Below are 22,511 nucleotides of genomic sequence, written 5' to 3' on the forward strand. Positions count from 1 at the left end.
GCATTGAACTCTTGGAAGAAATTGTGAACCGTTGGATCAAGAGAGGCATTGATTAAGCATTGTCATGTATATGTGGAGGGGCTGCTATGAGAGATAGCTAGATAGTTGACGTTTGTTTCCTACTTCTCTTTATAGAGTGGGAAATGAGAAGTGGGTCACACACACTCTTTCTCATCCTCTTATGTAGACCATTGTGAATTTCACCTTGTTCAAGAGGAAAATAAGATTGGCAATCTAGAAGAGTGTGGTGGGGGACCTCGGAGAGCGAGAAGAAGCAAAAAAAAATTTAACGTCATAGGAATAATTCCATTTGACAAATCTTGAACTCAAGACGTGTTATTCAAAAGAGAGAGAAGTTTGTTTGTGGGTTATCCTTGTCCTCTCCCTCAAAAACTCAACAATTCAGATTCATTGATGACATGGAGGTATCTATCCTCAGAGGGGTGTTTATTAGTGTTAGGGTTACAATCACGACACTATCTCATGCGGGCAGGAGGGGGATCAATGATCGAGAGCGTGAGAGATGTCTGATGCATTTTTCATTAATTTCGGTTATCCTTGTCCTCTCCCTCATAAATTCAACAGCTAAGATTCACTGATGACATGGAGGTATCTATTCTTAGAGGGGTGTTTATTAGTGTTAGGGTCACAACCACGACACTATCTTACGCGGGCAAGGGGCGATCAATGATCGAGAGCGTGAGAGCTGTCTGATGCTCTTTTTGTTAACAATAGAAGAGGCCAGTCTTCCTGAGATTGAAATTTCTCAAGCAGAAGCGGAACCTTCCACTACTCCAAAAAGCCTGACCGCTAAGGAGGAGGCTGTTTTACAAAAGCAGATAGAAGAGGAAACGAAGACCATTTGGAAGGAGGCAATGCAATGTGAAGTACGGATTATACACTCAATCAATGTCAATCTACTCATGCCCTACACAATTAAAGAAATGTGGCACAAGCAAGATCTCCCTTATCCTCTCATTATATTCAAAGTCCTCCAAATCAAAGAAAGACTGCTCAAGGATCTCAAGGCCAATCCTGCACTACAACACCCCAAATGGCGCAAGATCTGGCTTAACCGGCATCCCAGGTATCTCATTTTTTTCACAAATGCACCATTGTGTCAGCCATTTGGCAATGGAGCTGAATAATGCAATCAACGTGTAATTCATGTCCATTGAAGATAAAGAGCTGTGTATCAATTACCAACAAGGTCTTGAGCATCAAGCAAAGAGGACAACGACACAAAAGCCTGACCACTACTTAGCACCCTAAGTAGTTGTGTCACGGATGACACATGCACGGAGGCGTGGATGTTAGCTGCTCAGCTAACAAGAGAATGCTTAGAAACAGTAGGAGTTTCAACGGTTAATGCAAGCAATAATTAGAGTAATAAAAGGCAAATAAACAATCAAAGAACGCTGGCATCCTCTCATGTAGTGAACGAGTCATAATAGTCTCACAGAAGCAAGACTTTGATGCTAGGGTGGATTTTGGTGAAGAGAAATTAGAAAGCTCTCCTCCTCACCATCAGCATCTACAGGCACACATTGGAAGGGTTTTTATGTACTTTTTTTACCTTTCCTTCCATGCGAAGGTGGCTTGGTGGATGGCTCAATGTGCGTAGTGAGATTACACTGTCATTAGATATGGGACTCTCTTTCAAAAAACCTTTCCATACAAAAGTTCACCTAAAAAAGATCAACGAAATTCAAGTTTAAACAAAATATATTAGTTTATACAAGAGATTGCGGTTCACTTACAAGCATGAATCTCTTGCTCGCTCTTTGGGATAACAACTAGGGGATACTCCAACCACCATGGACAGTGAGAGCACTCCCAAGGTGTAATACCCTTTTCCAAGAGTGTTGATGAGAACATAGTATTCTCCTCCTCTTTATCTAACCATTCTTGTACATCCTCCGGCATAGACTCTATCATCCTCATTCGCATACAATTCAATAGCCATCTAAATGAAAAATCAATATAAAAAAGAGACAATAAAACACATCGTGAAGAAAAATTAGTATTCAAACAATCCAATACAAATACACAAGAAGTTTGCTTAGGATTTTTCTAGTAATACCTACAAACTTACATTCTTGTAGTGATTTGTATGTGTAATGATTGTGAGCTTCTTTTACCTTGTAAAAATAAAGTTTCTGCCCTACGTTATGAATGAATAGAGAATATTTAATGGAGAAATAATATTTAATTATGATTGCATTAATTATAAAACAACTATGAGAGGATATTATATTACGATTGTAGCTGTCGACATTAATTATAAAGTAACAATGATAAAATTATGATTGCAGCCATCGCATTTATGATGTGGCAGTCACTGATTTGTGCTCTCTAAGTGCGAAAATATTTGCATTCTCTTTTAACATTATGTTTTATATTTTTGCAAGAAATTTTCATTAGGTTTAGATAACCAGCTGCTCCCTTTGTCTTGCTATGGAGATGGACAGAGTAACTCTGTCTTGGACACTTGGAAAAGAGACACACTAGGGAAGTAGAGCTTTGACACAACAAACTCTTGCTCAACAAATATTATCTACACTTTCTTCTTCCTCCAAACTACAAATTTACATGTTTGAAAGCAATAGTTTACATCGGGTTGGAAAAATGTATATTGAAACCTTTTCAGAGTGGGATATTGACAAAATGAGCACTTTTTATTGGACTCTTCTCTCTCTTCAGAGTATTTCATTGAACATTCTAGTGACATGCTCTATATTACAGATAGTGAGGAGAGTGATTTTGGTGCTGAACCAGGCATAACAAGGATCAATAGTCAGTTTCCATGTGCAAAAGAAGATTGTTTTGAGATAAACAATACATCAATGCAAGAGGAAACAAAGCCGTTTGACAAACAACAAAGATTGGATTCCAATGAGAATGACGTTCATGATTTTACAAAAAACTCCATCATTCCTTGGATTTTAGGTAGCAAAACATGTTTCAGACTACAACACCTGATAAACAGTAGCAAGAAAATCAAACAGGTGACCGAGCTTCCATAGGTTTATGATGGTGACAATGCCTTTGAGCTACCCCCCGTTGAAGAAAGTTGTAAAAGGATGGAAGGGATGGAGCAAAAATTTGATGGTCATTTTTGGACTAGGCCACATAAAACTAACATGTCCATAAATTGTATTGTTATGCTCAGTTATTGATTGGGGTAATTAGTTTGTCACAAAGCTCTTTGTCTATATTATTTGAACAACACCAAGTTCAATGTATCCTTCTTTCATGGTTACCTAGATAAGCAAGTCAGCAAAGGGCTTCTAAGTGAAGAAGAAAACCTGTGTATCACTTGTCATTATTGCAAAAAGTTGTTTTCTACGAGAGTACTTGTTCTTGCAAAGTGTACTACATTTTTCCCTCAGATCCGAAGCTTACAAGAATGATGATTCACGTAGGTCATCACTTGCATGAAGTTCAAGCGGGTACGTTGTCAGGAGTTTTTTGGAGCAAGGGATTTCGCATATGTACATACACATGCATGGTGCATCAAATAAAGAATTGCCCATTTTCCAGAGCCAGGTGGTTACGTGGGGCCCACATGTGTACAGGTAGGACAGCATGTACATAGTGCATCGATTTTCACTATCACCAGTACCAGTATGTTTTTTCTACAATAATGAGGAGTTTATAGCGCGTAAAAATTCTCGAGGAAGCTATCCGCGGGACGACGACATGAGGTAAGCAGGTGCGTTAGATGGCATCTAGTGACGTCAGGAGGGCGAACGGGGTCAATATTTGCACGCGGATGAGTCCGGACACAATGTGGGGTGTTTTCTTGTGAGAGTTATGCAGAAAGGTCATCATTAGGACCACTTTTTGGGGCCACTTCATGTGGTTGCGAGACGCATTATTGAAAAGAAATGAGTGCCAGGTGTGCGGATGATGCAAAAAGGTGACAACTATGCACTGCGAGGTCAGTTTTTGGCCTGTTCGGGGTCCGTTTGAGGTCATCTAAAAGGCCAAGGGTGCCCAACTAAAAAAGCTAAGTGTGGGAACTGAAAAAACTGAGAGAAGACCAGAAAAATGTGGAGAAGAGAGGAGGAACAGCCGCGGGTATGTTTTTGGGGTTTTTGGAGCCTGTTTTGGCCGTAAACTGCTCATTCGAGGTCGGATTTGAGCACTTTGACATTGTAGACTGGGGTTTTGGGCCATTCCGGACGCGATGGCGCTGTCCATTTTGCCAAATTCCTCCCTCTTTTTCTGTTGTTTTGGCTGTGTAAGTTTCTCCTATGAATGAAGCTTCTTCTCCAATTTGTGATTGTATCTGGCATATTTTACCCATATTGTGTGAGCTTTTTGCCCCATTGGTGTTGGCCCAAGCTCATTTGTATCTAAACATCAGAAATTCTCCTCTTTTGAGCTGAGTTTTTTGGGTGTGTGTATGTGTGTGTGTATTTGTGTGGAGTGGGCAAGTGGATAGTCTCTCTCCTCTCACTCCTGAGGTGTGTTCCCTGTCTCGGCCAGGTGTGTTGTGTAAGCCGAGTGGTGCCCCATAGTGTGTGTGTGTGTATCTTCCCAAGAGTGTGTGTCGGGTTGTTATAGAGGCGTTCTGTGTGTTTCCATCCCGCTCGCATTCTTTTGGTGCCCCCACTGAGGATCTTCTTCGAGTACCTTCTGCTTCGAGCTTCAAGCTTCGAGATTTGGGATTACAGGTTGCACGTTGCATATTACAGGTTGCAGGTTGCAGATTACAGGTTACAGGTTACAGGTTACAGGTTACAGGGACAGGTACAGATACAGATGATTCACACAGGTACAGGTAGCTGGAGTACAGTGATATACTAGCAGTGGTGTCACTTGCAGTTGTTGTGGGTATGCATCATTTGGCGCCTGTTTGAGCGCATTGTTTGTTGGATTGTACGTTACTTGTGGAAACTACCAATTTTACGCCTTTGTGGAGCCATACTTGGTTTTATTTGGCAGTCCCAGCCATTTCTAAGACTTGGTCTAGAAGATAATCATTTCTGAGACGTGCCTATAAGAGATTTGCATAAGCCTTCGTGTGAGGGTCGATAGCGTGAGGTTTTATTGAGCTGGGGGATTCTCAAATGTGGAGATCCTTTCGGTGATACAGGTAGCTGGAGCACCCTTTTTGTGACCTCGCCATAGGTTATGTACTAGTGAGTCCTATTTGATGCTCGGGTTCTATTGTTGACAGTTTATGCATACATATACAGTCTATATTTTGGGTTCCTACTGCTCTATTTCTGGGGAAAATCTGCCAAAATTTTTCCGAGTTGTGATGGCTGGTTTTTTGGTCTTTTGAGCCATTGATGCTGTGATGTTGCTGAAATTTTGGCAAAATCAGAGGATAAGTCAGGTGTGCCTTCTTGGGAGCTTCATGGTTGGCTTTAATGGATGATCAAAATGGCCCTCAATTCACTCCATTTCATTTAACTCAAAGAATCCAGATAAATGTTCATGTGTCCAGGAAGATTTTTTTCCAACAGCGCATAGTCTTTATGTTCGGGCCAAGAAGATTACGAGAGATCTTGGAATGTCCTTTGCCTGTTGTAATTCCGATGATCAACTATGAAACCTCATTTAATGTGCATGTGTTTTTCCTTATCTAAAGTTGAGCTCCATTGATGTTTCTGGGGATTGGGTAGTCAAAAGTTTTGGGTTCTTGCACGTGTGTTCAAAGGGGTTCTCAAAGCATTGTAACTTGGGTAGCCATGGCTTTCTCTTATCCGGAGTTTCATGGAAGAAGTGATGAGGATGTGGAAGATTTTTTGGAAAAGATGGAGGTTGCCTACATTAGCAACCAGATTCATGACCCTGCGCAGATGTTACGTCTTCTCCAAATTTGTTTGAAGAGTGATGCACGAGTCTGGTCCAAAACATTTGAAGAGGAGTTGCGTGCAACGGATCCACCTGTAAGATTGAGTTGGGACAATCTAAGGCATGGCTTGGAATTGGAGTTTGTGAAGATAGAAGATCCTGACAAAGTGTGGCAAGAAGTACAAGGTTTGGTGCAAAAGGAAGGTGAGCCAGTAGATGCGTACATACGTAAGTTCTCATTGGCATGGGAGCGGATGGGCAAGGCCTTAGCACCACAGGTACCCCCGCCTGACATGATGAAGAAGGACAGGTTCTTGGCTGGTCTTTGGGAGAATATACGTTGGAGAGTGCAGCTAAAGAAGCCTAGGACATATGAAGATGCACTAGAGGTATCAAGGAACAAAGAGTGGAAGTTGAGGAAAATGAGCCAGTTAGGGGTGGATTCTTTGCCCATGAGGTCTGAATTTCAGCCTATAGAGTCTTTACAAGGTCGCATGTCAGGGGTTCATCACGAACCAGTGGTTCCTGTTACTACTCAGGTTATGCCAGCAGTGGTCACTACAATAGTGCAAGATGATGGGCTAAGGCAAGACATGAGGCAAATGGTAGATTTGATGAAGAATCTCAGCCTAAACATGCTAGGTCAAGTGGAAAATAATCGAGGTCGAGGGAGGTTTGCAAATCAGCCAGGAGGTGAAGAAAGGCCTAGGAATGGTGTTGGACAAAGCAATGGTAGGTTTTGGAGGCAGACGCCCACATGTTATAATTGTGGAGAGTTGGGTCACATCAGCCCGCAATGTGATAAGCCACCAAGGATGGGGGGAGACATGTATCCATTGCCAAGACAGGTGCTAACTAGGTCAAATGATTATGGCATCGAAATTAAGGGAGACGAAGGAACCAGTGGACTGACCCAAGAGGAAAAGGGAAAGACAAAAGTGCTAAGTGTAGTCACCTTGGAGAAGGCATCAAAGCTAGAGGATACATTAGTGATGCCTATTGGGAAGAGGACCACAGAGGATAAGGAAGGAAGAAGTGCCCCAGGTCCTAGTAAGAAGAAAGGAATATGGACACAAGGAAACGATTAGAGGAGATTTATGAAGATGAGGATGAGTCTAGTGAGAAAGACTCTTCCACGGTGACAGATGAGGACAGTGATAGCACTACCAGCAGTGATGAAGATGCTGATGTTGCATTTCTTTTGATGGACAAAGAAATACAGGAGTTTGGTTTAGTTGCATTTGCGAATGAGGTTGAAGATGAAAGTGAAGGGCCTTATGAAGTGATTGAAGGGCTGATGCAAAGCAAGGTTGAGTTGTCAAAGAAGCAAGAATTGATGACACAAATGATCAGTGGAGACCTCTCAGCTATGGAGAAGGATATATATTTGCATATGCTGGCTAGTTTTCCTGATTTGTTCATTACTTCATATGAAGAGATCAGAGGGTTCAAGGGTGAAGAGATGCACATAGAGCTGAAAGAAGGTGCTAAGCCAGTGCGGCAAAGGCTAAGAAGGATGGGTCAAGAGAAAATGGAAGCCTTGCGAGAAGAGGTGGACAAGTTGTTGAAGGCAGGGTTCATAGTCTCTGTGGAGACCACAGAATGGGTGAGTCCAGTAGTGGTCAGTCCAAAGAAGGATGGGAAGTGGAGGATTTGTGTAGATTTTAAGCCCTTAAACGCAGCCACTAAGAAGAACCCATATCCTCTTCCATTCATCGATCAGATCTTGGATTCAGTGGCACGTTATGAGAGGTACAGTGTGTGTGATGGTTTTTCAGGCTATTTTCAATTGAAGATTGCTCTTAAAGACCGCACAAAGACCACTTTTATTACGCCATGGGGCTGCTATTGCTACACAGTATTTCCATTTGGGTTGTCAAATGGACCTTACTTCTATCAAGAGAGAGAAAATTGGGTGTTGGAACCATCATTGGTAGTTGTGTTAAAGCTTTTATGGATGACTTCTGTGTTTATAGCAGTAGGGCTGAACACCATGAGAAGCTGCAGATGGTATTGGCTCGATATGATGAATGTGGAGGACAACTAAATCCAAAGAAATGTCATCTAGCACAGCCAAGGGTGAAGTTATTGGGCCATATGGTGTCAGAAAATGGCATTGAGGCTGATCCAGATAAGGTTAAGTCTATTATTCTTCTTCCATCACCTACGAGTACGAAGCAATTGGCAACCTTTATACACAAAGTGAAGTACATGGCAAGGTTTATTCCATTGTCTTCTCAGATTCTTTATCCATTACAACAAGTGGCAAAGCATGATCCATTGCAATGGGATGACAAGTGTGAAGAAGTGTTTCAAGAGGTGAAAGAGGTGTTAGGGGGTTTGTCAGCCATGCAGGCTCCTGATTGGGAGAAATTTTTTTATGTAAATCCCTCAGTAGGGGATGATGCCATTGGATCCATGCTATTGCAAAAGGGGAAGGGCAGCCATTATATGAGGCCAGTGTATTGTGCAAGCCGAGTGAAGTTGGTATCGGAGAGAAAGTTCTCGGAAGTAGAGCTAGTGATGGCCAGTGTAATATTTGCTTGTCGACGATTTCGTCATTACTTGCTACCACGGCCTTTTGTTTTCTTGACGAGTTATGCCTTTTTGCCACAGTTAATTAATGGTACTAACATGTCAAATGTGGTGAAGAAATGGGTAATTGAGCTGCAAGAGTTTGAGTTCTCTTTTCTAGTGGAAGATAGTACAAGGGCTACCCTAGCTGATTTGTTGACCTACAAGGAGAATCCCCTTATTGTTAAGGAAGAGGTGGTGAGAAAGGTAGTTGAAGAAGTGCCACAGATCAGAAATGCACATGTGTTGTTCTTTGATGGTTCATACAGAAAGAGCCATGATGCAGCTTCAGGGGGTATAACACTTTATGATCCAGAGGGGAAGCTAGTATGCAAGAGAGGGTTCAAATTGGATGCTCATAGTAACAATGAGGCTGAATATGCTACTCTGGAAGCCGGATTACACATTTGTTTGAAGCATGGGGTTCGAAGGTTGAGCATAAAAGGTGATGCCTTGTTAGTGGTGAAGCAAGTGCTGGGTGTGTGGAAGAGCAAGAACACCTCATTGAAGGAAATGTGCTTCAGAATTAAAGGCCCGTTAAAAAAGTTCGAAGCATGGAGCATTAGACACATTGAACGTGCTCTAAATGGAGAGGCACATGAAGTAGCTCAGTGATTGGGGAGCTATTTGTGTTGAGGACCACTTTACCTCTTTATCATGGCCGGGAAAGTTTGGCTCAAGAAGAGGAGTTTTTGCTAACAGGAACCATTCCAAAGGAGATTCAAAAGTCTAAGAAGTATGGCTTTGTGCGTAGAGCATACAGGTACAAATTGATTGGTGAAGCAAGTGCCAGGTGTGCGGATGATGCAAAAAGGTGACAACTATGCACTGCGAGGTCAGTTTTTGGCCTGTTCGGGGTCCGTTTGAGGTCATCTAAAAGGCCAAGGGTGCCCAACTAAAAAATCTAAGTGTGGGAATTGAAAAAAATAAGAGAAGACCAGAAAAAACGTCGAGAAGAGAGGATGAACAGCCGCAGGTGTGTTTTTGGGGTTTTTGGAGCCTGTTTTGGCCGCATCCGAGGTCGGATTTGAGCACTTTGACATTGTAGACTGGGGTTTTGGGCCGTTCCGGACGCGATGGCGCTGTCCATTTTTCCAAATTCCTCCCTCTTTTTCTGTTGTTTTGGCTGTGTAAGTTTCTCCTATGAATGAAGCTTCTTCTCCAATTTGTGATTGTATCTGGCATATTTTACCCATATTGTGTGAGCTTTTTGCCCCATTGGTGTTGGCCCAAGCTCATTTGTATCTAAACATCAGAAATTCTCCTCTTTTGAGCTGAGTTTTTTGGGTGTGTGTGTGTGTGTGTGTGTGTGTGTGTTTGTGTGGAGTGGGCAAGTGGATAGTCTCTCTCCTCTCACTCCTGAGGTGTGTTCCCTGTCTCGGCCAGGTGTGTTGTGTAAGCCGAGTGGTGCCCCATAGTGTGTGTGTGTGTGTCTTCCCAAGAGTGTGCGTCGGGTTGTTATAGAGGCGTTCTGTGTGTTTCCATCCCGCTCGCAACGTCAAGAGCCACAATAGAGAGAATATGGAAGATGGTTGTAAGTGTCTTGAAGGTGAAGCAGTGGACCAAGAAGAGTTCAGATGATTGTCACCAGACAATTTTTGGTTGACGCTCTTGTTGGTTCAGATGAACTAAAGTGGGGGAGTCAGATCTCTTAAATGTATTGAAAGAAATGATTCCACTAGTTCAAAATCAAAGGTAAAACATTTAACATTTAGATTTTTCAGTACTATAAGGTTATTTTAATTTTTGACTTGTTTTTGACAGATTTAAGATAATGGTAGCTACTGAGAAAAGACAACAAGACTCGATTGTTGGGGATGGGTTTGACCACATTATACTTTGAAGAAAAAATGTCACTATCCTTACTTTCATGGAAGTCGTTTCCCTGGGCAAGGTGGGCCAAATGGTAAGTGCTACATCTTTAAGATGTCAACAAAAGGTCCAGGGTCTAGTATAGACCTTGTCAATCGCATGCGACGAGGAGGAAATGGAGATTTGAGTGCTTCTTGGGTAAATTTCGATCACACACTTAGAATAGATGGCTGGGCAACTATGTCATGCTCTGTCTATGATCCGAGGTAGTCTTTTTGTGTGTTGTGGCATTTTGTTACTGCACATTTGCAAACTTGTTGTAGCTAAGATTTGTCTTTTTTTAGTTTGAAGGGATTGATGGTTATAGCAATTTGTGACATCAAAGAGGAGGATACAGACACACGAGTATTGTTTTGGAGATCTCTTAATAATGTGTTGGCTCAAGAAGGTTATCCATTAGCAGACTTTGCAGGATTCATGGGCTGATGAGGCTGGAGCAAATTGGGATGCCGTGCGTACAGTTTTCAGTGAAGGGCCAAATAACGTCATGATTGGAAGGGAAAGGTCCCGTCTCTTCCATTGGGAGCAAAGTCTACATAAACATACTAAAAAATATATAGCCAAAGAAAAGTTTGGTATCCACAAAGACGTGTGAGAGACTTGGCGCAATTCAAGGACAATGGGTTTGGCAATGAAGCAAGTAGAAGGAATTAGAAGATGGTGAGTAGATAATGTTGCAAGTGACAATATCAAGTCACTGGAGAAATGGTTCAAGTGGTGGGAGACAAGGATATCTCACTGGGGTAGCTTACACAATGAAGTATGATACAACCATGAGCCTCACCACAACCTTCTCTATTTTTTTGTTTCACTAATTCAAAGATTTTTTTGGTGGAATGCAGATATCTATGAGTACTTGGGAAAAAGCTCAAATTCCTAGTACTAATTTCTCAGAGACCATTCATGCATCTTGGCTTACTGGAGAAGGAGGTAGCAAAAAAAATTATTTGTATGATGCATGCGTCACTGATGTCATCAATGCTTACATTCAATGCACAAAGCAACATGGCTATCTCATAGGTAGATACATAGGGCTCGGTCCGGATATGCAAACATATCTAGAGAGATCAAGAAATAAATCAAATACTCTTAGCCCACTTGTGTTGACACGTGCTCTCCAAGGGGCAGTGTCAGGCACACCATTTTATGGGCAACCTTTATTGCATAGAGACAGGGAAACTGTGCAAAGAAAGAAGACTAGAGGATTTGGAGAAACAACTTCTCATAAGCCTAGCTATGTGATGGAGTCTAGACTTCGAAAAGAGCGCGGACGACCATGAAAGATTTTGTTTAATATGGACGTGAAGCGAGAGGGACAAAGATTTGATGTGAATGCAGATTCCACAGATGAGGAGATTCATGAAAATAATGACATAATAGATGACACCATGCCTTCTATTAGTGAATACGTTATTGGTGATTTTGAGATTGCTGTGCCAAGGGGTCATTGGGCAATAAGACAAATGCCTCAAAATGTCTCTTGTAAGTGCTTTGGTGTGCTTGAAGGGAGAAGATGTGAGAATGTCATGAAAAGTAGGTCTCCAGGACTTGTGGCCCCGTGCTTTTGGGGAGAGGGAACTTACAAAGACCAGAGGCAACACCAATGGATGTGGTTTTGTGGCCATGATGTGCATCACACTGAAGTTGTGGCCAAACAAGTATTGTCACCACCAGAAAGGCCAACAACTTGGCTAGTAGAGAGTGGAACAGGTGTATCAAAGGAGGAGTATGCTTGTTTGCTAGGGGCAGGTTTTGTGATTAGAGATCTTTCTCCAAAGGCTGTCAAAGAAGGGGAGACAGTGGAAACCTCTGGCAAGCGCAACAAAAAATGGAGGTCCGGTGTCTCTAAGGAGGCAAGTAAACACATGGAAATAGGAGCACTTATGGAAGCTTGTTTTGTGCAAGAGATAATTTTGGTGCCTACTCGTCATGCCATGTTTAAGATATTAACGCAAGATGTATATGATGTGCATGTTGCTATGGAGCCCTACTGTACATGCCCTGATTTTCAAGGACATGGTAAGCAGCATATGATTATACATCAACCAACATTACGTGAGAGAGATCTCACTTTCATCTTGAATCAAGCCCGACGGTTTACGCCTTCAAAGAAGTAGAGAAAAAAGAAATGCCTTGTAGTTTGCACAATTTGTTTTGACATTTTGGTGGGTGATTTGTACACTTTGTGAGGCTTTATTTTGGCATTTCTCAATAAAACAATCTCTTCATTGGCATACTTTTTACCTTGTACTATTTTGGACACTAAAGTTTAATTCTTTTGAGGAATCTTTATTTGAAATGATGGTAGTGCTTGTAGCATGTGCAAAATTGTTTTGTGTATTTAACTTTGACATGTGCAAAAATAGTACTTTTTTTGTTGAAGCCTTGTAGGTTTCTCTACAAGAATGACATACATAGAAGTTTTGGTTGGGTTGGAGTTTTTTTTAATACACTAATGTTGTTGTTGTGAAGGGATTGGAGTACATGGATCGAACTTGCAAAGATAGATAAAACTTAGAAACATCTAAGTGAACACTATAGTTTGAGCATGCAACTTAGAAAGACCTAAACTATGTGAGAAAGCTCAAAATGAAAAGCTTTCAAAAAATTGACGCTCAATTTCTACTTACTTGAGTCGTTTGTGTGTGTGTGTGTGTGTGTCTGTGTGTGTGTGTGTGTGTGTGTGAGAGAGAGAGAGAGAGAGAGAGAGAGAGAGAGAGAGAGAGAGAGCGCCTTCATGCACACACACACACACACACACACACACACACACACACACACATCTTGGGACACGCCTCTTTTTGCTCACCTTGGGGCACAATTCTTTTCCGCAACCCATCATGCCTTGGGCCTGTGTATTTGAGCATATTAAGCAATCTCAACCGTCCATTACATTGACATTCTTACAATGAACAGGAACAGTGCAGTCAACAAGATTCCACCAATGGAATTCACATTCTAGCCAATCATATACCACAAACCAAATTCTAGCCAATCAAATGCAAGATTCGAAAAATATTTACAACACCTACATGATTCTAAGCAACCACACAATGTATCATATAACCCACTGTAAATACAGAGCACAAATTACCCCACTGTAAATCTAAGTAGTTTGTGATGAGGTCGCAGTCTGTAATGTGGACATGTGCATCCGGCATGACGGCTGGGAATCTCCCTCATCCCACTGTCCCGGGATACGGAACAGGCTCAGCTCCCGCCTCGCCTATTCCGGCCCAAAACAGTGCTGGTCAGGGAGATTACCCACCTCTTCTTCTCGACAGATAGCTCGTTCGAGCCCTAAGCAACACCAACACACGCACACACACATAATGTCTGCTACTCACAATAGAGAGAGAGACCACCGATCAGGGCATTCCAAGAGAACACCATCGCCTACGATGCCATTGCGCACACCATTGCCTTGGAGCAAACATCTCTCTTTGATCCACCCTTGCGATGCAGTCGCCCTGTACGATGTACTCTGTCGCACTCCCATAAGCAAAAGAAATATCGTCTCTCTAGCTTCACATGGCACCTCCCTGCCTCTCTCTCTTGCCTCCACTTGCCAAAACCACCTTACGTGAAAAAGACATCATTTGTTTTTTAATTCAATGCTTACATTAGAATCTTGCTAAATTCCGATGAAAAGCAATGGGTGCCACCCTACTCTCTATATGGGTGGAAAAGTGAGCTTGGTATAGTCTAAAGAGAGTCATCAATCTGAATCGTGCCTAACTCCATACTGGGTCGATCGTCGCGCTATTAATTAATTACATTGGAAGATTCCCTCTTCGACTCTTGACAATGTAAAGTCTCCCGCTTTCGCTCCAGTTCCCACGTCCACCAAACGCCACATCCTCCTTCTGCAGCTCGCTTTGCGTGAGCCCATTCTGACCTCTCTCAGGAGAGTGCTGGCGACACCATAGAAAAAAAACAGAGAGACATGGCGCCATGGCAACCGATCTTTGCTCAACTGAGACAGAGAGAATACGAAAGGGAGGGACAGAGAGAGAGAGAGAGAGAGAGAGAGAGAGAGAGAGAGAGAGAGAGAGACAATTGGCATCTGCTGTCTCGTGTAGCTGCCCCACCGCCCTCTCATTCATCCGCTCTTGCCCCTATCGCTGTGCGTCCATCTCTCTTGTCCATCTAGGACCTGCACGACCCAATGTCCAGCAAGACGGCCCGTCTGCTGTGCACTCTGCGCCTTCCCATCTGCGTACACTTCACCCTAGCATTGCTTTGCCCCCTCAAGTGTTGAGAAAAAGGGGACGACGCCCTGCCCTATGTTCAGAGCACACTGAAAATCGCATAGACTCTCGCACTCCGTGCTACATGTGGGCCCCACGTTGCAGATCACCGTGAGGGACAGAGAGTGTCCACCCGCCGCAGTCCCCTTGCAGAGCAGCACGCAAGAGAGAGCACATTGCCTGCCCAGTCTTTGTGTAGTGCTCTTTCAACCATCGCGTCATGTCCCATGCTCGTCAACAAAATACCATCTCGCCTTGCCGCCTCCTCTGCATGCAAAAGATCTCACACTCTCTCACTCTCTCTCTCTCTCTCTCTCTCTGCACGTGCCCCTGCGCCCTTTTTTCCTCCTTAGAGTTACGAGAGCATCTTCCCAGATTCGCTTTTACGAAGCAGGTAAAAAAAGATTGTACTGGGTATATTACTGGGTCTGTGATGTGTACATTAATTTATTAATGTACCAGATTCCCTCCCGAGATTACTAGCCGAAGGAAAAGTGGGCTCTCCTGGCGTTCCCATGGCGTCACCAGGTCACTGCATTCAGCTACAGAGAGCACCTGCCTCTGCTGTGCGTCCCCTCTGCTGCGCAACCCCATGCTCTCGATTGTGGGCATCGACGTCCTTCCCATCTCATCCCTGCTCAACACGCCTGAGAGAGAGAGAGAGAGAGAGAGAGAGAGAGAGAGAGAGAGAGAGAGAGAGAGACCGGTGTCTTGCGCGTTGCTGTGATCCTTGCCTGCATGGGGTCAATTGTCACCATCGTAGTCCTGCCCTCTGTTTGTGCCCGCCCTCACAACCCCCAGCAGCCTCCCCATTGCGCTCCTCCCAAAGCACCCGCCATGGCATCTACAAAGCGATGCCTGCAGCAAACCCCACCCCAACAGACACACAAAAAAACAATGCGCCCAAAAAAATCTTCAGAGGCGGCGCCGCTGTCTCGCTTCTCTCTCCCTATCTCTCCTCCACGTGCTGGGTCCAGCGTTTTCCTCCTCGAAGGCATGAGAGCATCTACCCACATTCCCGTCAATTTGACCTGCTGCCAAAATTGCGGCAACATACTCCCTTTAACTTTTGTAGGCTTTCTTATTTATCGATTTTGTTGATTACACCACAACAAGGTAAATTTTAGTGCAACCCTTTCTATTCTTATATTGGAACAATGCTTGGATTTGACTTAGCATGTTTTCAGAAGGAGTCACGATGGAGATGGGGGGCTCAGGTGCGTTTGCCACCATAGGAGACAATTGGACTCCGAGCAGTGCTAGAAAAAAAGCGAGGTCCAGTGTATTTTAATCGGCCGAAATTATAAAATCTCAATTAAATTTGAGTTTGCCCTTAAGAAAACCGATAAATTTACACAAATTTTGGTGTAGTTACCGATAAAAGTTTCAAATTTTGACCTAAAAACCGAGAGAATTTCAAGTTTGCCCTTATTTTCATCAGTTAGGGAAAATGCATTTTTCTAGCCTTTGAATTGGAGATCACGTTTGAGTTTGTATAATGAGTGGCACCAAAAATTGGTAGCTCCTCCTCTTTTTGAGGATTGGCGAGATGTAGCATGTAGCACTGTAATGTGTAAATGCCTCCCCTATTCTTGACACACCCAGATCTACATCTTAGCAGATGAGATGTGATTCTATGGATCATATTTACTTGATTGGGGGTTGGAGATCCATTTAATGAGCCAGGGAAGCTACCACAATGTGTTTGGGCAGGTGAGCTTAGGATGGACTTGCCTCCTCACTATCTCACACGGGCATGGGCAGGAGGGGATCAATGGCCCACGCCCATTTCAGGGATCGGGTGCGATCTGAGCCATCTGATGCGGTTTGTGTAAATTCGAGAAAATAGGTAAATTCGAGCGCAACAAAACTTATAAATTCAGGCGCCCCCCTCTTCCCCACCCAAATCAAACCTAGAACATCACCTTTGCTAGCCTATCATCTTAACCACCTCACCTACGCATGCTTATTGAAAGCATTGGGAGAAGGGCTTCCCATATCATAAACCTGCTGCTGCTGTGTAAATTCAGACCAGTTTAGTAAATTTAGGCAAATTGGTAAATTCGGGTGTGTCGTAACATCGGACGGCCCACGATGCACCCGCTTCGGGAAATAGGCGTGGGCCATTGATCCCCTCCTGCCCATGCCCGTGTGAGATAGTGAGGAGGATGGACTTGAGGTTTCAAGTTTCTAGTGTTGCGTGGACCATCAAACGATGTTAAGAGGGGACACTACGTGGGTCTTTCTCGACAGTATGCAACCTTGGTCTCAAGGGGGATGGCTCTTGGGGAGGCCTGGTGTAAATGCACTATATGTCGAGTTTTTAAGTTTTTGGGAACAATCCAAAGAACCTAACGATTTATTCCATGGGTTGTGAACTCATGGATTGTGATCTATTCCACTATATGTCAAGTGTTTAAGTTTTTGCGAACAATCCAAAGAACCTGACGATCTATTCCATGAGTTGTGAACTCATGGATTGTGAATCGTGATCTATTCCATGGGTTGCGAACAATCCAAAGAACCTTACGATCTATTCCATGAGTTGTGAACTCATGGATTGTGAATTGTGATCTATTCCACCGCCACCTGTCCTGACACATGCCACTACGCTTTGCTCGGGTTCACTTTGCTTCGCACCATTGCGTTCGCATCTACAATGATTCCGCTTAATACGACCTAGAAAAAGTCGTTTTGAGGACCTATTCCATGGGTTGTGAACTCAAGAATTGTTTTTGGCCTACATAAGGCCTTAGTAAAGCATTGAACTCTTGGAAGAAATTGTGAACCGTTGGATCAAGCGAGGCATTGATTAAGCATTGTCATGTATATGTGGTGGGGCTGCTATGAGAGATAGCTAGATGGTTGACGTTTGTTTCCTACTTCTCTTATAGAGGGGGAAATGAGAAGTGGGTCACACACACTCTTTGTCATCCTTTTATGTAGGCCATTGTGAATTTCACCTTGTTCAAGAGGGAAATCAGATTAGCAATCTAGCAGAGTGTGGTGGGGCCCTCAGGGAGCGAGAAAGAGGGAGAAGAAGCAAAAAGAAATTTAACCTCGTAGGAATAATCCCATTTGACAAATCTTGAACTCAAGACCTGTTAGTCAAAAGAGAGAGAAGTTTGTTTGTGGGTTATCCTTGTCCTCTCCCTCAGAAATTCAACAACTCAGATTCATTGATGACATGGAGGTATCTATCCTTAGAGGGGTGTTTATTAGTGTTAGGGTTACAATCACGACACTATCTCATGCGGGCAGGAGGGGGATCACTGATCGAGAGCGTGAGAGATGTCTGATGCATTTTTCATTAGTTTGGGTTATCCTTGTCCTCTCCCTCATAAATTCAACAGCTCAGATTCACTGATGACATGGAGGTATCTATTCTTAGAGGGGTGTTTATTAGTGTTAGGGTCACAACCACGACACTATCTTACGCAGGAAAGGGGGGGGGTCAATGATCGAGAGCGTGAGATCCATCATTTGATGCACTTTTTGTTAATTTGGGTTTAGCACCCTCCCTTCTCACCTTCCAGAGTCGAACTTGGGACGTCACAAGCCCAGTGCCCTAACCGCTTCCCCCATGTGTGTCTTTTGAAATTGCTAAAGTCGGCTTGATGGCGTAAATGCAAGCCATCAAGCCAATAAATTTAAGAATTTAATAAATTCGGGGTTTGTAGCACATGTTGTAAAGTCCGGGGGACAGGTAAGGGGCAGGGCTAGAAAAAAACATTTTTCCGAACCGAAGAAAATAAGGGCAAGCTTGAAATTCTCCCGGTTTTTAGGTTGAAATTTGAAGCTTTTGCCGGTAATTACACTAAAACTTGTGAAAATTGCTCGATTTTCTTCAAGGCAAGCTCAAAATCTAACCGGGATTTTAGGATTTCAACCGGTGAAAATACACTGGAACACTGGTAAGGGGCCCTAGTATGACTTTAAAGGTACAGCCAGCAAGTTTGAGAAATTGAGATCTGCAAGAGTGAAGGGGTGTGTAGTAACGGATGCCAGTGTGGTGTCGTGGTGATGGGAACCCACGTGGGATAGGCTAGCAGAGAGGGGACTCCTAATTTCTTTTTTTAAGTCCTGAGGGACTCCTAACAAGAGGGCAATAATGCAAAGGAACTGTATTTTAAAATTATCGCTGGATGTGACGGGCCTGCCAAAATTAGCAGGCCGCTAATTTTGATTCAAAATTGCAATAATTCATATTTTGATTTGATAGGGCTGCCAAAGTTAGCGGGCATTTTGAATAAGTTAGCGCAGCATAGGCTATATTTTGATTTGAAGGTCTTGTTGCGTTTTTTCTGCAGATGCAGATGCTGCTTCGAGGCTTTCTGTGCTGGCTCCCTCCCCGCTTCATGCTTCTCATCATCCTTGCCCAGGTTCTATGGCGCCACACCTCCTCCCTCTTGCGCTCTGCAGCCGCCTCTCAGCAGCTAGATCTGTGGAACGTTTTCTAAGCTGTCCATCACGTGATGGGTTCGAACCCTAGACCATTGTAAATTGTTTGTAATTCTAATTCCTTGGGGGGCTGGAAATTGTTTTGTACATTCTTTCGGGGCTATGACTCCCCTCCTGTACAGAGTTTTTTTGGTGCGCGTCAGTCCACCTTGGGTGATCCAGGCCTGCCCTTCTTCTTCTTCTTCTTCTTCTGCCTTTTGTCCAAACGCTAAAGCAAGGTAAGTTATTTCTCTAATGAAGAAGTACAGGCAAATTTCTTTTGTTCATGTGCTTCTTCCCTTGATCTTTAACGGTACGAGTATTTGTTGCAAGAAAGCTGTCTACGTTCAGAGACATGAGGCTGAAGGAAAAAGATTGAGGATATGGCTGAGACCATACCCTTACATATGTATGCTCTTCTTCATTGATCCTAGAGAAAACCCTTACACACATCGATTGGCTTAGACCAAACCCTTACACATGTATGCTCTTCTCCATTGATTCTCCATTGTCAAGCTAAAGGAGCATAAGAGTTTTGCACACTTATGCCCCTTTAGCTCGACTTCTAGGTCAGGCAATGCTCACGCAAAGCATATGTTTTATGATAATTTTGTGCCTCATGCATGGTCACACATGTGTTTGTTTTTGTATAGCTCTGCAAGTCTTTTTCAACCTTGCCGATTTTGGCATAGTTGCATTAGTTATATATAATTGGTAACTATGCTTCAAGTGAATACATCCTAAATACACAAAAAACAAGCAACCAAAACTTTCATGGTGCAATTGCCATGAGTTAGATAGGATGACATCCATTAGAAAGGTTTGTGTATTGATTGAAGGTCGTCTTCAAGCATGTCTCGGTGCAAGACTAGACACTGTTTGCATGAAGCGCACCTCTAGCATATGAGGACTCTCTCTCTCTCTCTCTCTCTCTCTCTCTCTCTCTCTCTTGTGATTCTTCCTATGAGTTTAGAACTTCTTCTCATGGGTGTGTGTGTGTGAACTCTCTTACAATTCTTCCTATGATTTTACAACTCCTCAAGAGCGTGTGTGTGTGTGTGTGTGTGTGTGTGTGTGTATGAGAGAGAGAGAGAGAGAGAGAGAGAGAGAGAGAGAGAGGAAATTGAAATGCCTTGTCTTTCACCCATGGCCATGTGCAGTAGATTGCTTGTCCGATTCTCTCTTGAGTAATAGGTTTTGAGTTAAAAGATATATTGGCTAGATCTTTGAAGTTTCTTGGGAATCTTCTTCTCTCTCTCTCTTTTGAAAGATCCCTTCGTCTTATAGTATTGTCTAACCAATTTATGGCATGATATCTCCATAAAACATTGTAGTAAAGTACATTGACTTGATTTATTTTGTTGTGAGACACTTGGGGATTTATACATATAGATATAGATATGTAGTTTGAGGAGATGTATACAATGATTGCAAAGGAAAGATTTTGAATCCACTACTTAGTACAGAACGATATGGCATCTACGAGCGAAAAAAACTTCAAAAATTCTTATTTGCGACTAGTATATAGTATAAGCTATCACCTCTTTTTTATACTTACAAAAGTTGTACTGAGAAAATATATTGTATCACCATCTTACATAAGGGTTTGTGGTTCTTTGGAAAACTTTTTGAACGCTTTTTAGCATTACTTTACGTCAATCTACCTTAAGGGGATTCCTCTTATTTCCAAGCCTCAAATAACCATAACACCATGAGAGAAGAAAAAGCAAGAACTAATCATTTGGTAATCCTCGAGGGTAGCATGTGTGTTAACTTGAGGCACACAACAAAGAGTGTATTACTTAGTGTGCAATGGAAAGATAAGATAGCCCTAGAGTGATGGATGTATATATAATGCATGGGAAAAAACCCTCCTAGTGAGGGAAATAATGTCCGACGGTCTTGGTGTTTTTACACACATCACTATCACATGTATATGGTAACAAATTCCCCCTGGGAGTGATGCTGTGAATGAGAGCTGGCACATAGAGTATAGGGAAGTGTCGTGCTACTCTGAGTAGTCCACAAAGGGGAGTAAGCCCAAAGCCCGATCTGTAACATTTTCAGGAACCCCCATAGGTTGTACATCTCCCTCATTGGAATTTACATTCGAACTTCCACCACTAAAAAGAATCAACAAAGTGTCATAAATGTCCAATGAGCTTACATTACTCGTAGTCACCACAAACATGATCCTAAGTATGCATACTTCTTAAAATTTGTGCACGAAACATAAAAAGAGAGTCTTATAAGACAAAAACATGGATCATTTAAAATGCATTTCTTTTACATTTGCTTACTCTTTTGTATCATTGTAAGCATCATTAACAAGGTTCATATTATCCTTAAGCTATGTTCTTTGCATGCATTTAGCATCTTTGAAAGGATAATTCTTAACTTAAATAAGATACTGTTAGTAGTCTTACCATTTCTTAATACCTTGTGCTCGTGTCGAAGGATGAACTTGGGTTGGAGCTCGTTTGCTTCATCCTCGATCTCTAGTGGGTCTTCATTTATAACCTCTATTGGTGGCTCTTCCTTAATAAGGCTCGAATAGGCTCTCATGAAAAATGATATATATGAGCCAGTAGTTGGGAAACTTTAATTGATAAGCCATCTAATGAATGGGCTTGAAATTTTAGAAGGGGCCATAGTATCTTTGTGCTGACCTAGCATAATACCTTTAATGGCCCGGAGGAGTCTTGTGTATAATTTGCCTTAGATGAGCCTTGGGGAAGTTTTGTAAGACCCAACTTTTTTTTCTTTTTCTTTAAAGGGTAAGGCTCTTTTGTGCCTAATGGCAGGAGCCTTTTTTGCCTAGCTAATAGATGTATATAGCCTGTTTAATCTTCTAAAAAGATTCGTTTTGATCTCGGCTATACTCCTTTGCAATGAAGATCTTCCCAGGTACCTTAAGCTACAAGGGACTTTTGGATCTTCCGTCTTTAGCCCCGAAAGGTACTTTCCCCTTAGAAGTATGTTCATGTTATTAGAGACATACTATTGTTAGGGTAAGTACTTCTCTCAAAACTTACCAGTTCATGCTATTGCCTTTTGAACTCCTCTTGTGGAGCTTGTAAAGCTCAATAAGGAGGCTTATTAGGCAGTGAGCTTCATGGTAAAAGCTCCATTACATGGTCATTGTCCCCTCATTGTGGAGATAGCTCACGGGGGTATCATCAATAAAAACATTTTGGAATCCATTTAGGAATGTAGACAGTTCTAATTCCTCTTGATTCCCGTCTTTTTTTTATTTTTATTGGTTGAAACATTGAATTCATTTACATACTTTCTAACAAAAATCATGTATATGAATATATAGATTTTCATTAACTTGTGAAAAGCATGCATATTTACAAGGGATAGGATACTACCCGACTCATAAACATGTATGTACATATCTCCTAGCTTAGGAAAAACAAAAGCCTTTTGCTATGAGCATCCTCTTTTGGAGTTTCCAGCATAGAAACTCAAGGCGGCTTGTTGCATGCATTTCTTTGGGGACAAGCACGATAGACATTCCCTTGTTGTCCACACTTGTATCATTTGTTATCCTTACGATAA

The sequence above is a fragment of the Adiantum capillus-veneris genome, chromosome 9 (genome assembly GCF_014529385.1).
Source record: "Adiantum capillus-veneris isolate H3 chromosome 9, ASM1452938v2, whole genome shotgun sequence".
Classification (NCBI taxonomy): Eukaryota; Viridiplantae; Streptophyta; class Polypodiopsida; order Polypodiales; family Pteridaceae; genus Adiantum; species Adiantum capillus-veneris.